This window comes from Saccostrea echinata, unplaced genomic scaffold (genome assembly GCF_033153115.1).
Source record: "Saccostrea echinata isolate AGI-Se365-2 ecotype Australia unplaced genomic scaffold, CSIRO_AGI_Sech_v1 ptg000005l, whole genome shotgun sequence".
Taxonomy (NCBI): domain Eukaryota; kingdom Metazoa; phylum Mollusca; class Bivalvia; order Ostreida; family Ostreidae; genus Saccostrea; species Saccostrea echinata.
Window position 1 is genome coordinate 4,406,588 of NW_026889754.1, and position 16,765 is coordinate 4,423,352.

The 16,765-nt window shown below is 30.7% G+C and overlaps 1 long non-coding RNA gene and 1 other non-coding gene across 7 annotated transcripts in view; one reads left to right on the plus strand and one right to left on the minus strand.

Annotated features, from left to right (window-relative positions):
• Positions 1–16,765, plus strand: part of LOC133179781 (uncharacterized) — a 124,384-nt gene that overhangs the window by 25,373 nt on the left and 82,246 nt on the right. For 5 of the 6 annotated variants that reach the window (XR_009720153.1, XR_009720154.1, XR_009720156.1 and 2 more), the window contains exon 1: positions 11,430–11,623. The exons of the other annotated variant lie outside the window; for it this stretch is intronic. This is a non-coding gene — a long non-coding RNA (uncharacterized LOC133179781). Of the gene's footprint in view, positions 1–11,429; positions 11,624–16,765 lie in introns of those variants that run through there. 6 annotated transcript variants of the gene reach the window in all.
• On the minus strand, positions 12,705–12,778 carry Trnat-ugu (transfer RNA threonine (anticodon UGU)). The gene has a single exon. It is a non-coding gene; the product is annotated as a tRNA-Thr (tRNA).

A 16,765-nucleotide genomic window follows, 5' to 3' on the forward strand; every position in this document is an offset into this window, starting at 1 on the left:
GATTTCTCCCTATATTTGAGAGAGGATCATCAATTTCATATATTCTCTCATAAATTTACATATAAAAATTCCTTTAATTGGTTTTTAGACACAAAATAAATCATTTTCATGCAAATAGATTGTTATGATTTGCATCACTCAAACAACTTATTTAGAAAATACACTCACTTATTTCCAATTTCAAACCAGTTTACTTGTGCACATGTGCACATGAAAATATGAGTGAAAAAAAATCTAAGTCCAACTTGGTATATCATTATTAGCCTTCTTTAGAATTTTAAAACAATTTTATGAAATATGTCATGCACAATTACTTGGTATTGATACAATGATGAAGATGACACTAAACATTCAAAAATGACTGCACATCATCAAAATATAGCATCTAATATCATATTTCACATTCCGATGAGAAGTAAATAGCTGTCTTTTCCCTTGATGAAGCCTGTACATCTTGTAAGTTCCAAATCACTGCCAAATCACATTTAAACTGACAGTTTAGAAATGAAAATGATGCATATAAAGTTAAAAAAAAAGTACAAGATTTCTCCCTATTTTTGAGAAAGGATCATCAATTTCATATATTCTCTCATAAATTTACATATAAACAATTCCTTTAATTGGTTTTCATACACAAAATAAATCATTTTCATGCAAATAGATGTTTAGTTTTGCATCACTTAATCAACTTATTTAGAATATACACTCACTTATTCCCCATTTTAAACCAGTTTACTTGTGCTCATGTGCACAAGGAAATATGGGTGAAAAAAACTAGGTCCAACTTGATTGATCATTATTAGCTTTCTTCAGAAATTCAAATCAATTTCATGAAATTTCTCATGCACACTTACTTGGTATCGACACAATAATGAAGATGACACTAAACATTCCATAATGACTTCACATTATCAAAATTTATATTCCAATATCATATACCACATTGCAATTAGAAGTAAATAGCTGTATTTCCCTTGATAAAGCCTGTACATCTTGTGAGTTTTTAATCACTGCCAAATCACATTTTAACTGACTTCTTAGGAATTAAAATGATGAATATAAAATAATAAAGTACATGATTTCTCCCTATATTTGAGAGAGGATCATCAATTTCATATATTCTCTCATAAATTTACATATAAAAATTCCTTTAATTGGTTTTTATACACAAAATAAATCATTTTCATGCAAATAGATTGTTATGATTTGCATCACTCAAACAATTTATTTAGAAAATACACTCACTTATTTCCAATTTCAAACCAGTTTACTTGTGCACATGTGCACATGAAAATATGAGTGAAAAAAAAACCTAAGTCCAACTTGGTATATCATTATTAGCCTTCTTTAGAATTTTAAAACAATTTTATGAAATATGTCATGCACAATTACTTGGTATTGATACAATGATGAAGATGACACTAAACATTCAAAAATGACTGCACATCATCAAAATATAGCATCTAATATCATATTTCACATTCCGATTAGAAGGAAATAGCTGTCTTTTCCCTTGATGAAGCCTGTACATCTTGTAAGTTCCAAATCACTGCCAAATCACATTTAAACTGACAGTTTAGAAATGAAAATGATGCATATAAAGTTAAAAAAAAGTACAAGATTTCTCCCTATTTTTGAGAGAGGATCATCAATTTCTTATATTCTCTCATAAATTTACATATAAAAAATTCCTTTAATTGGTTTTCATACACAAAATAAATCATTTTCATGCAAATAGATGTTTAGTTTTGCATCACTTAATCAACTTATTTAGAATATACACTCACTTATTCCCTATTTCAAACCAGTTTACTTGTGCTCATGTGCACAAGGAAATATGGGTGAAAAAACTAGGTCCAACTTGATTGATCATTATTAGCTTTCTTCAGAATTTCAAAACAATTTCATGAAATTTCTCATGCACACTTACATGGTATTGACACAATGATGAAGATAACACTAAACATTCAATAATGACTGCACATCATCCAAATATATCATCCAATATCATATCTCACATTGCGATGAGAAGTATATAGCTGTCTTTTCCCTTGATAAAGCCTGTACATCTTGTGAGTTCCAAATCACATTTAAACTGGCTGCTAAGAATTGAAAATGATGAATATAAAATAATAAAGTACATGATTTCTCCCTATTCATGAGAGTGGATCATCAATTTCTTATATTATATTATATATTCGTGGTTTATCTAGGTTGAAGTTTTGGTCTGGATTATGATCCAAGAATTTACATCTGCTTTAAATTAACCTGCGAAAATTAACAAATCATTTTTCAAAAAAAAGGTTCACCTTAATGTCAAAGCTTTGGCTATTTTAAAAATTGTAAAATTTAATTCTTATAACACTAAATTAGAATTGATAACATGCAACGATTAACGATATTTTCAATTAGATAAATATTCAAACTATTTTTTTTTCTTACTTTAAATATTTTACATCTAGCAATGGTTATTATTCGCTTTGAAAAAAAGGCATTAAGTGTACACTCAGTGTATCAAACGAAAAATGTATTTGATAAGTTAATAAAATGACACATTCAAAAAATTAAACAGAAAAAATTCTAAGTCAAACCAATCAAACGATTTTCTTTTAATCCAATTAAATATTTATATTGTATATACAGAAAATAAAGTAATTGTCCCCCTGTTATGAAGTAGATTCCTTCCTTTGTTTTCCTACAAAGTTCAAAACCTCATACTTAGTGCTAGAAAAAATAAATAGCTGACATTTCCCTTTGATAAAGCCTGTATATCTTGTGGATTTCAAAACACTGCCAAATAGCAGGAAAACTGACTGCTTAAAATTAAAATTATGAATATGAAGTAATAAAGGCCCTGATTTTTCCCTATTGATGAGAGTGGATCATCAATATCTCATATTTTGTCACAAATTTACACATAAAATTCTCCCTAATTGGCTTTTATAGACAAACTAAATTATTTTCATGGTAATATTTTTTTTAGATTTGCATCAATCAATATGTATAGAAAATACACTCACTCATTCCCTCTTTCAAACTAATTAGCTTGTACTCACGTGCAGCAGAGAATTGGGGTGAAAAAACTAAGTCCAATTTGATTTATCTTTTTCAGGTTCCTTAAGAATTTTTTAAAGGATATCAAGAAATTTTCTGCACCTTTTCTTGGCATTGGGAAATGATGAAGATGACACTAAACATTCAATAATGACTGCACATTATCAAAATACATCATCCAACATCATATGTCACATTGCGATTAGATGTAAATAGCTGCTTTTTCCCAAGATAAAGCTTGTACATGTACATCCTGTAGATTTGAAATCACTGCCAAATAGCAGGAAAACTGACTGTTAAGAAATGAAAAGGATGAATATAAAGTAATAAAGTCCTTCATTTTTCCCTATTGATGAGAGTGGATCATACATTTCTCATATTTTCTTGAAAATTTAAATATAAAATGTTCCTTAATTGGCCTTTATAGATTAAACAAAAAAATTCATGGAAAAAATTGTTTTTAGATTTGCATCACTCAATCAATATATATATAAAATACACTCCCTCATTCTCTTTTTCAAACAAATTAGCTTGTACTTATCTGCATAAAAGAATTCGGGTAAAAAAAAAATTAAGTCCAACTTGATTTATCATCTTCATATTCCTTCAGAATGCCGTAAGGATTTCAAGAAATTTTTTATGCACCCTTTCTTCACATTGGAAAAATGATAAAGATGACACTAAACATTCAATAATGGCTGCACATTATCAAAATATATCATCCAGCATCATATGTCACATTGCCATTAGAAATAAATAGCTGTCTTTTCCCTTTGATAAAGCCTGTACATCTTGTGGATTTCAAATCACTGCCAAATAGCAGGAAAACTGACTGCTAAGAAATGAAAATGATGAATATAGTTTAATAAAGTCCCTCATATATTGATGAGAGAGGATTATCATTTTCTCATATTTTGTCACAAATTTACACATAAAATTTTCCTTATTGTCTTTTATAGACAAAATACATTATTTTCATGGAAATAATTTTTTTTAGATATGCCTCACTCAATCAATACATTTAGAAAATACACTCACTCATTCCCTATTTTGAACAAATTAGCCTGTACTCATGAGCGCAGTTGAAATCGGTTAAAAAAAAAGGCTAATTTGAATAATCATCTTCAGGTCCTTTTTTTTAAGGATTTTATGTAATCGTTCATGCACCCTTTCTTGGCATTGAAAAGAAATGATAAAGATTGCACTAAACATTCAATAATGACTGCACATTATCAAAATATATAATCCAACATCATATGTCACATTGCGAATAGAAATAAATAGCTGCCTTTTCCCTAGATAAAGCCAGTTCATCCTGTTGATTGCAAATCACTCCCAAATAGCATGAAAACTGACTGATAAGAGAAATGAAAATAATCAAGTCCTTCATTTTTCTCTATTGATGAGTGTGGATGATCAATTTTTCATATTTTGTCACAAATTTACATGTAAAATTTTCCCTAATTGGTCTTTATATCTAAAATGAAAATAAAAATCATGGAAATATTTTTTTGTTGATTTGCATCAATCAATCAATATTTATAGAAAATACACTCACTCATTCCCTATTTAAAACCAATTAGCCTGTCCTCATGTGCATAAGGGAATTCGTGTAAAAAAAAACTAAGTAAAATTTTATTTATCATTTACATATTCCTTCAGAATTAAATAAGGATTTCCGGAAATCTTTTATGCACCCTTTCTTGACATTGGGAAAATGATGAAGATGACACTTCACATTCAGTAATGACTGCACATTATCAAAATATATCATCAAACAGCATATGTCCCACTGCGATTAGAAGTAAATAGCTGTCTTTTCACTAGATAAAGCCTGTACACCCTCTGGATTGCAAATCACTGCCAAATAAATGAAAACTGACTGCTAAGAATTGAAAATGATGAATATAAAGTAATAAATGCCCTCATTTTTCCCTATTGATGAGAGTGGATCATCAATTTCTCATATTTTTTTTTTTTTGGTCACAAATTTACACTTAAAATTTCTTTAGTAGGCTTTTATAGACATAATAAATATTTTTTACGGAAATATTTTTTTTTTTAGATTTGCATCACTCAATCAATATATATAGAAATTACACTCCCTCATTCCCTCTTTCACATCATATGTCACATTGCGATTAGAAATAAATAGCTGCCTTTTCCCTAGATAAAGCCTGTAGATCTTCTGGATTTCAAATCACTGCCAAAAAGCAGGAAAACTGACTACTTTAAAATGAAAATGATGAATATAAATTAATAAAGTCCCTCATTTTCCCCTATTGATGAGAGTCGATCATCAATTTCTTATATTTTGTCACAAATTTACATATAAAACTTTCCCTAACTGGCCTTTATAGACAAAATTAATTATGAATAATAAATAATAATTTAAAAAAAAAACTTTCCATTTCAAAACAAAAATACATAAAAGTATAATTTAAATATATTATTAATACCATCATTTTTGTACTTTATTGAAATTAATACAGAAAAAAAAAAATAGATTACCAAACACTAGGTAGCTTATTTTTGTATTAAAATCTGACTATTTTTTACAGGGTATTATTTTTGTATTTTGGGGAAATTAGATTATTTTCAGTATAACATTTTATATTTTTGTGGACTTAGTTTTTTTGCAAGAGTATTTTTCTGTATCAAAATTGAACTTAATAATTTTACAGAAAATTACATACAATTAATCTGTATTATTTGCAAAATATTTAAAACTGGCATGTGATTTTAAGGAACTTCATCCTTTGAAAGGGAGTTATAATTCAAACTTATTTTGATTGTCAGGATTATTAACAATATTTAAAACTGGCATATGATTTTAAAGAACTTCATCTTTAGAAAGGGAGCTATGGGTATAAGTTGGATGATCACTTGCAGATTAATCCCCGGTTCCTTCAAAATACAATGCAAATAATGAGCCTTAGAAAAGCAGAGAATGTTTTACCTGCTTCTGTGCAGGCTACAGTACATTATTTGTTAGATATATATAATACTTATAGCAATATGACATATATGTGGACTATACACTTTGAGGATACGAAGAGATAGTTGAATGTATTGTGTCATCTTCATTACTTAAACAATGTCCTGCAGTATGGCATGATGGCCTTTAAGAAATACTACTGGGAATTTGGATAAAAATATTTAAATACGACAGTCACAAAAGGTTGGACTTAAAAGGTTTTCATCCAAATTCCCATGTGAATATGTGCACTTGCAACGTCCTGTCAAGCAGATAATGCACGGATGTATTTCCGACATCTATTCATTGAATGAAACAAAACTAAAGTGTATTTGCAGGGAAATATTCTTTAATAAATGTGAGATAAAAAGGAATTTTTTCATGTCATTTTACTACAGAACATGGGAATTTGATGATCAACTCTTATTATTAAAGTAAATAGTATATCTAGATCACTTTAAGTCTATCATTTTCAAGTTATGATGAGAATGAATGTGCATTGGTATTTTCTTATGATTTGAAATCTACATGCTGTACAGATTTTAGCAAGGCATCTGTTGTCAGCTACTTTACTACTTATCACAATATGATATGTGGTCTAATTAATTTTGATGATATTCTGATAAAGTTTAATGTTAAATGTCATATATCAATGTCATTAAAAATGCCATGAAATTGTGCTTCTTTGAATTTTAGAAGTCCTGTAATGAATTTAGAGAGAAATTTCTACTCTAAATACAAAAACAGGATGGACTCAAGAATATTTTTTTTCATTCGAACTCTCATTTGCACATGAGCACAAGCAAAGTCCTTTCCTACATCAACTGATGGAATAAAACAAAACTAAGGTATATATTCTTATGGAAATCATTATTTTAAAAATAGAGACAAAAGGAGAATTTTTCATGTTCTTTCATGACAGGATATGAAAGGCTCCTAATCCACTTTTATAACTATTTAAATTTTCTGATTTGTAAGGAATCTATCAGCTATTTACTATTAGTTGCATTATGACATATAATGCGGACTTACAAAGTTTGACGATGCAAAGAGACAGTGTTAGTTAAGGGTATTACTTCATTACTTTAATAATTTTCTGTTATCCTGCAAAATAGAATTTAAGAAATCCTTTAATGATTTATGAGAAATCTATAAATACAAAATCAGGTTGCGTTTGCACTTTTATCACCTAATCTCTCCTGTGCACATGAGCACAGGCAAATTCTTTGAAGCAGACAATCTATGGGGGTATTTCCAACATCTATTGATTTATTGAAACATCACTAAGTAGCATATTTTACAGGTAAATCCATGATTTTAAAAACTTTGAGACTAAAATGGAAATTTTGACAAATAATTTAACGACAAAAAAACTAGAAGCTGATGATCAACTCTTATCACTAATTTATATTCTATGTCTAGCTCATTTAATTTACATCTCTTTATCTTATCTCGTTATATTGAGTTTGTAATGATTTGAAATCCACCTGCTGTGCATGCTTTAGCATATATGACATATAATGTGGGCTTGATTTAAAGAGATAGTTAAATAATAAGTGACATCTTTATTACTTTTTCTTAAGCCCTGCAATAGTGCATATACCTTGAATTTTGGTAGAAATCTACAAATACTATTGAAATTTTGTTCAGACTTTCTCAATTCAAACTTTCATGAGCACAAGAGCACAGTCAGGGTGCTTTGAAGCAGACAATGTGTGAGAGTATTTCTTATACATGTACATTGATTAAATAAAAAAACTGAGTATACTATATATTTGCATGGGAATCAAAAGCCAAAAAGGGAAATATTGAAGTTCTCAAATAATTTATTTCAGGTGATTCACTCTTATTTCTTTTTCTAAGTCACTTTATATATATCATTTTCAGCTCATTTCAAATATTTTCCAGTGACATTTTCGATTGATTTTGAAATCTGTTTTTTGACAAACTGTACACAGGGGCTGTCAACTTATTACTTCATGTGATATCAGTTTGCATGTGACATATAATATGGAGTTATATGTTTTCCATGATTAGAAAATCAAGATACTTCATAACTTTAAAAAAAAAAAAAAAACGGTAATTGTGTCTTTAATGGAGAATTTATATAATTCATATAAAACAATTTTCTTTCAAATCACAATCATGGAAGAGAAAATATATAAATATTAAAAATAACTCATATCTGCATATGAAATTTTAGAAATATCAGAAATGTACTAACTCGAAGAATAACTCTTCATTGTATTTGTCTGTAAGTATATATGTTTATGCCTATTAGATCCCTGATATGGAAATAAATGCTATTCTATTCTATTCACATATTAAGATCTTAAAGAAGGGGGGGGGGGCAAATTTTGCTAGCTAGCTTGTGGTTTTTGCTGGATTTCAGATTTTCTGCACAAGTTGTAAATTGATACAGCAATACCGCATTCCTATGCAGACGACTCTGTTAAAAAGCAGGGCAATGTAGGTCAAAAATCTGTTTTCCCCGACGAAGCGATTGAAACAAAAAAAGTCTGGCATTCGTGTAAACGAGAGGCTCACTGGGGGTCTTGCTGTATCTTAAGATTGCATTTAATTATAATGCATGTATCAGAATTATTTCATTAAAAAAATGTAGAGAACAAATGAATCTTTGAATTAGTAAAATGAAATTGGATTTCATACAAATAAAAAATTGAATAAATGAATGAATAGATAAAGGAAAAGAAACAAGATGTAGCAAACTTTTTTTAATTTGTTTGCTTAATTGTTTTCTTAAGCAAAATCGTATGATCATAAAACTTCTAGGGAGTTCCTGGTGCATGTCAGAAAGCCTTCAAGAACGTACATGAACGTTCTTTTGACAAGAAGAAAAAGAAGGTCATTCGATGATCCTATACTATAATTAAGCATTGCTAGTAGCAAAACGTAATAATTACTTCGTCCAAAATGTGTGGGGCACAGTTCAATGCTCAGTTGGAATGAAAATAATTAAGTTTCAAAATATAAACTATAAAATCATAGCATATTTTGTAGAATGGTGGGGAATTCGTGTACTTTATTATCTATGTTGTTTACCTTTAATTTCATTCTTTGAAATGCAGTGCATGCATCTAGACATATAACAATTAAATTATCCCACTTGTTGTTTGGTATAATTATGCTTCAAATGATATACGAAAAGCCCCCCCCCCCCCAAAAAAAAAAATACTTTTATACTTACAAAAAGATAATAAAAGATGAAATTGTTGTTCATGTCTATACTTATGAAAAGATAATAAAAGATGAAATTCATCTTAGGAAATTGTTGTTCATGTCTATAAATGTATGAGACTAAATTTTTTTTTATGCAAAATAAATTGCAAATCAAAGATCATCGATCCTCTGAAACGTACAATCATTTAAAATAAAAATAAACTAAAAATCTATTCCATTATAAGAGTTTGTAAAAGACTAATGACCTTTTCTGTTTATTAATTGCTTGTCAATATTTTTACCCCCCCTCCCCCCCCCCCCCCGATTGTATTTTCTTTGGAGAAATAGACAGTTAATAACTAGCCTTCTATACTTCTCTAAAAGAGATAATCCACTTTAATATTTTTAAATATATTATGTATATTAAATAACAGTTGCATTTCGATCTATAGTTTCTACGTTTTTACAGAAACATTTATTACATGTAAGTCAACAAAATACAAGTTTTTATATTTGACAATATACAATAGTTCTGGCTATAGGAGCTGATTTACACCATCGATTTTTTTCATTAAAATGAATATGTAACAAATATTAAGTTTTCCAGGACTGTTTTGAAAATCTTTTGAGGTAATTAATCCTGAACCTTTACAGTACTCAGTATAAAATGGCATAATATACGGTTCATCTAGCTCCTTCGTCTAATGATAACATACATATAGGAAAGTTAACTAATTACGTGTCATGACTAGTCATTCCTCCTTTTATTATTAGCATTTTTCTGCTACTGTAGATAGCAAATACAAATATGGTACAGTGCGTAACATGTTTTTTTGTCATCAATACGATGGAACATTTTTTCTTGTAAATCATATTCACGTCGATCATGACCTCCCCCCCCCCTTCCCCCACTTCTTTTAAAATTAAATCTTTGTACAAGTAACCGATAGATAAGCACGCTGCCTTATGCAGACGACCTTGATTTAGGAAGTGTGATATTAACCAGGGCAATGCACATACCGGAAATATGTAGGTCAAAAATCTTGCCTCTTCCATTCTAGAGATAAACATGTTTAATTAAAAAAAGAAGTTTGCATCCAGGATCACTTTAAGAAAGAAAAAGTAAGATGTTTTGTGTATGTGTGAGAGAGAGAAAGAGAGAGAGAGAGAGAGAGAGAGAGAGTTGTACATATGAGACTTTCAAAAACTTCTATTGATCACGGTTACACCTGGAATAGAAATATAACTATTTTTTTTTCAAAACATTCTCCACATCGATGAAGTTCAAATAGCATAAAATATGTTATCTTCATAATAAATCAGATTGTAAGAAAAATCATTCTGAATTTCTTTTTTTTCATTGATTGATTGATTGATTGATTGATTTTTTTCTTATTTATCTATTTACTTTTTTAGTGTAGCGTACTATGTATTGGTCTACTGGAACTATTTAACAAGGAAATAAAATAATTGCAAAGATTGATTTGATAAAATTATGTGTACACTGAAAAGCTTTTTTAAGTTAATTTGGTGAACTCTAAAAGAAATGAAACAATTAAAATCATAGATTTCCTTTTGTTTTGTAATATACATGTAAAATAATTTAATTTTCCTTAATCTCACGACGTGAACCCAATAAATTTCTTTTATCTGAATTTTAGTTCATTTTTCATGTAAATGCAAAGTAGCATGCTTGTCGCTAAAATCGAATAATAAGCATTTACTATCAAATTATTTTATTTATCAAGAAATAAATATTAAAAACGAATCGCATACTTTTTGTTCACATGTAGTGTGTCTTCGGCTTTCATAAATCTTTATTTATTTATTTTTTGATTCCTTTGTGTTTAACAAAATATTTTATTTAGTGAACTGTTTGTTCATCTAGACATGAATCCCAAGAAAAAAGAAAAAAAAAGAAAGAAAAGAAAACGGATCGCACGTAAATTTCCTGAAAGCCTTCGACATTTCATAAAAAAGTGCGCTATTCTTTTTTAACATTGAAAATAATCTAGATATCCTAAAATAAAATAGAGATATTTGATACATGTAAATTTTTCTTTTAAGAATTTCAATCATAAAGAAAAAAAATTAATCGTTTTCTTGTAACCCCCTTGATATTTCCGCCCTTCCCGCGTTATTCAGCAACATACATAAGAATCGGGATCGGAGTTTGAATTTGATACAAATGGCATGAGGGTGGAGCATGATGATGATGGAGGACAGTAGTTTCGTCTGAATTGTTCCTGTTTTTTCCTATCGCTAGTAAAAGAATTCAAGTGTATTATAAATGAATAATGATTTTGTGGTGCCTGATATCGTCTCGGCTGATGTATACATATAAAATATGCCGCCGTCGACCTACACCGAGTATGGCCTTGGGATTTAGATGACTGTCGACTAAGGATGAAGGTAAGCAAAAGCAGATAACGAACAGCCTGGCTTAATTATCACAACAAATTTATATCAACTTCAGATAAACAGATGAATGAGCTGGTCAGTGTATAATAATGGTGAAATATTGACCAGCTTGTTGACCTAACTATGAAACATGATTTTTAAATTAAAAAGCAGCACATTATACTAATAATTAAGAGGTTTTAAAATCATTTCTAAAACACAATATTATTTTTGAAATTGGTTAAAAAATAAAGAGGTTATGATTATTTTTCAGTTTTCATTTTTTTTTTCAAATTTTGAAACAAAAAGTATTGCCATTTAAAAGAAATCAGACAAAGTATACTGAGTTGCAATTCCTTATTTTGCCAAGTACTTTAAGGTTCATTGATACTCTGATAAGAGAGATAACTCTTAATGACATAAATGTCTATTATTCCTTTATAGATTTGTCAAGTTGAAATGTCTTTTTTTGTTTAATTTTGCCCCGCAAGCTATAATATCATTGTTTGTATTTTACTTATAAAATACATTTCTGTTGGAAAGTCATATGAATTAAAATAAAATTTTATGTAAGTAAGCAGAGGTTTATGTACCTTAAGACAATGTTATATAAACAAAAAAAAATATTTTGAGCTGAAATGAATGTTTGAATATTTGTGAAGGAATAGTAAAGGTTTATAATATTCGATTAGAAATATAGTACTCAAATATTCAATCACTTGTTTAAACTCTTGTTGATAAAATTTTGATAATTAAGATTAGAACTTAATTTAATTTTACTTTTATTTTGACTCCTCTCGAGATCTAATTACAGTTAGAATCTGAACATAAAAACTAGGGGATACATGTATATGATTAAAAATATAAACAAAGAATGCAAAATAACTATTCTCAAGGTAAATCATTACATAAATGTCAAGAATAATTTCATTTTCACAACATGGAGTTTTATTCAGGGCTGAGAACAACAAATTTGTTATCAATCAATGATCATTGATTAAATTTCCGTATGTTTTCTATCAAGGGTTTTACTAAATCTTGCAAGTGACTTGTGTATACATGGTATACGTGTAACAGGAAAGGAGAAAATGTATGGCTGGACCAGGAATTGAACCCGGAACCCCTACATCACAAGTCAGGTGCTCTACCGACTGAGCTACCCAGGCCAATATTCACTGCCCAAACCATTACATTCCTCCCTCCTTAAATTGTCTTCGCCCTCGAAGACACAACCAAGTTCTTATTTGCCCCTGGCGGGACTTTCACCTGCAAGTCTAGGGGTGGTCAACGGCACCAAATCTTTAACAGGAAAGGAGAAAATGTATGGCTGGACCAGGAATCAAACCCGGGACCCCTGCATCACTAGTCAGGTGCTCTACCGACTGAGCTACCCAGGCAGATATACACGACCCAAACCATTACACATTTATGTTTTCTCTTATTAAAACTAAATAATCCTGAAATCAACTTATTTACTTTGATTATATAAAAGACATTCACTGTATTAGACTGATTACTTAAGTAAGTGTCATTTTTAGTTAGCAGCATGTTTAGTGTTGTGTAACACTGAATAACGTGTGAATCTTTGCTTTTCTACAGCACATGTGCAGGAAGCAATTTAAGTTGGGGGGGGGGGCACAGCCAAACATTTTCAGTGGGGGGGGGGGCACTATCAACTACCAAAATTCCTTGACAAGCCAAAAAAAAAAAAAAAAAGTATTCTATATATCGACAAAATTATTTGGGGGGGGGGGGCATGCCCCCCTCCCGGATTCTTGCGTCCATGATGTGTCATTTTGTAGCCTGCAGAGCAGAGTGACACTTAGGGATCACTTTACCCGGTGTCTGTCTGTCTGTCTAGCTGTCTGTCCTCATGTCTGTTACACCTCAAGAACTGTAAGAGGTATGGGTTTCATATTTTGCACATGTACAGCTTGGCACTATGGCTTTTGCATTTTACCATGGTTACCAACCTCTTGACCTTTGACCTACTTTTTGAAATATTTTACTGTGTCGATATACAACTTATTTTAGACATTAAAGAGTTGAGTCTAGGCTATTTAGCATGTGCTCTGTTTGTCATAATATATTGTGAAAAAATACCACCATTACAGTCTACTTGACCTTTGACCTACTTTGCAAAATATACTGCAGACAGTTTAATTTAACTTATCGTTATGTCTTTTGAATTTAGAGTGGCAGGGATTTGATAATTCACATTTACACATGTTTATAAGCTTATGACCATGTAATTTGACATTGTATGATAAACAGTACCTACAAAAACGAAAAATCGGTATTCCAAAATAGATGATGTTGACTGACAATTGCGGTAGACAGACTGGATTCTCTTTTGAAGGATTGTTGAAATAACTAATTGATAAATAATTATTTCTAATAATTTCAATTTCATTAATATTCATTTTAGCTTTGAGGGGTTGAAGATTTGTATTTCGATTTGATTATTGGATTCCATCACTGACAGTCTTACTATGCATGTAGCAAATAAATAGCTGACAATTCTTACATTTATTTACATCTTTAATGAAGCTAAAAGCAGGCGACACATGTGTTCTGTGAAACACTCTAGTTTTTACTAATCAAACTGTGAAGACTTCATTGTAATTTCCATTGAAAGAAGTTTATAAATTGTACCATGCTAAAATGGTTTCCTGAATGACTCCTACAATGAGTACAGAAATTAAAACTTTTTGCCCACCACATTATGGCAATTTTCTAACCTTGCATCAGAGAAAGGTCTATCCAGTAAATAATGTGAGATCATTTAAGCACCATGAAAAATATTGTCATGCCGTCTGTTTTCTCAAATGTTTTACTGACAAAAATTTATTAAATTTATTATTTATTATCATGATTATATGTAGCATATATTTTTCATCTCACCTGAGCTCAAATGAGCTTTTAAGCTCACCTGAGCTGAATGCTCAAGTGAGCTTTTCTGAGAACATTTTGTCTGTAGTCTGTTTGTCCATCTAGCTGTCTGCTTGTCCATCTGTCTGTAAACTTCTCAAAATTTAACTTTTTCTCCAAACCCACTGGGCCACAAAGCTTCCTTGGATGAAGGGATTCAAATTTGCTCAAATGAGGGTCACACCCTCAATCAAGGGGAGATAATAAATAAATTCATGTAGTGAAAATTTGATGGCATATTTTAAAAAAAATTTCCGCTCAAGATCTAGAACCTCTGGGCCAAAAAAGTTTAAGCTCATAGGACACCTTCTTTACATAGTGTAGATTCAAGTTTGCTCAAATAAGGACCCCTGGGGGTAGGGTGTGTGCCACAATGGGGGATCAAATTTTTTAAAAATGAATATAAAGGGGTAAATTTTAAAAATCTTCTTAAGAAAAGCAGAGTCATGTTGATATGGAAGCATGCTCAAGTTAGGCCATCATTAAAAATATCTTTGTTTCCCTTAACCAACCCTAAAATCTCAAGTTGGGTAGGTAGGTAGGTAAATTATTTTCTTTTCTGACCATGCTGACAGCAGTTTTGAAAAAAATACATTATAAAAAATTTAATAATAGAGAAGTTAAGCAGATGACCGTGTACGTTGACATGTACGTGAAGCTAGGGAAATCCCCTAATTTACTGCGATTTACGTCATCGGATTTGCATACCGCGTAATTCTACAAGTCGTACACAACGTGTAGATTCATAAGTACATGGAGGTAAGAACGTGTACCTTCTTAAACTCAAATTATGGTATATATTTTTCAGGCGGTGTTTGTTGTGCTATTGAGAGTTTTTTACTTACAACTTCGTATCTTTTTGAATCAAAGTCATAGAATTATTTGATAAAAATGGATTGTAAAATGACTTGTTGAAATGATGTTTACAGGTACCAGTACACGTACAGTTTGTTAAACAGAACACGATGTTAGTTACGCGTACTTGTAAAACATTTCTGGGTTTACATGTTCACGTAGATGCACACGGTCAAATGCCTAACCTCTCTTTAATAACTTTATAAATAAGAAAGAACAAAAGAAACCAATTTTTAAACTGAATATCATACAAATGAAGCAACATGTATGGTAAATTAATTCAGAAATATTATTCATTTGAACTTGTGAAATATCTCAGGCCAGCGTATATTTATTGAAATAGAATATTTACAAAAAGACAAGATTCGCAAATACTCAACCATAGGACACCCGAGAGTATTTTCAAACCTACTATCATCTTTGAGTTCTTACACAGACAAAGTCACAAGAGCCTCGCTTGGCACAGTGATTCTAGTATTTCGTTTTGGAGTCACGACGTAATTCAGGAGCTTATTCTAAGTCACAAGTCCTGACATGAGACGTGGAATGAGACCCTAAAAATGTAGGTCCAGTGTTGCAGTATACATGTAGATGTTGGCACAAATAATCCCCCATTACCAGTGGTGCCGCGGATCCAGAAATTTCTTAAAGGGGGGGGGGGAGCAGTAGAAGGCAGGGGGTTTGGGGGCTGCATTGAAGCCTCCAGTGGGTCTAGGGCAAAGCCTTGGTGGGGGTCCGACAAATTCTTACAAATAAGAGATGTTTTCCCCTTGATTTTAGGATAATGGACATATATGTTCTACATACAGAAAATTCAAACGGGGAGGGGGGGGGGGGGCTGGATCCGCCTTTGCTTACTGATGCTTAATGATCAGTGGCCATAAGTTCCGAGTAAAAGTCTAAATAAGGAGTCCTACACCAGGCAGATGTTCAAATATTGTAGGCCTAACAATTTTTAAAGGTATTTTAAAGCAAAGAAACGATCTATTTTCAAGGGTCTAACTTAAGAAAAATACCATGTACGTCTCAGGAAGCCATACATTAAGCCAATTTTAAAGATTTCAACACTGTCTGGAAAGAGTGTGGTTTGGTTGAATTAAATAAAGTTTCATATATCTAATGTTATAGTCACAAAGTTTTCCCAATAAATAATAGGAATGAAGACACGACATCTGAATTATATTTATCAAGATGAAATGATTATACAAAGACATATTTACAACTCCTGTGATCCTTTATAGTAAAAATGGGATCATACATGAAATGTTTATTAGATCAAAATGAAAAGAAATGCACTGAAATTTATTGATATGCATAAACAAGGTGGGCCCTTGCTCATGGGGCATGTTTTGCCATGCTTACTATGTA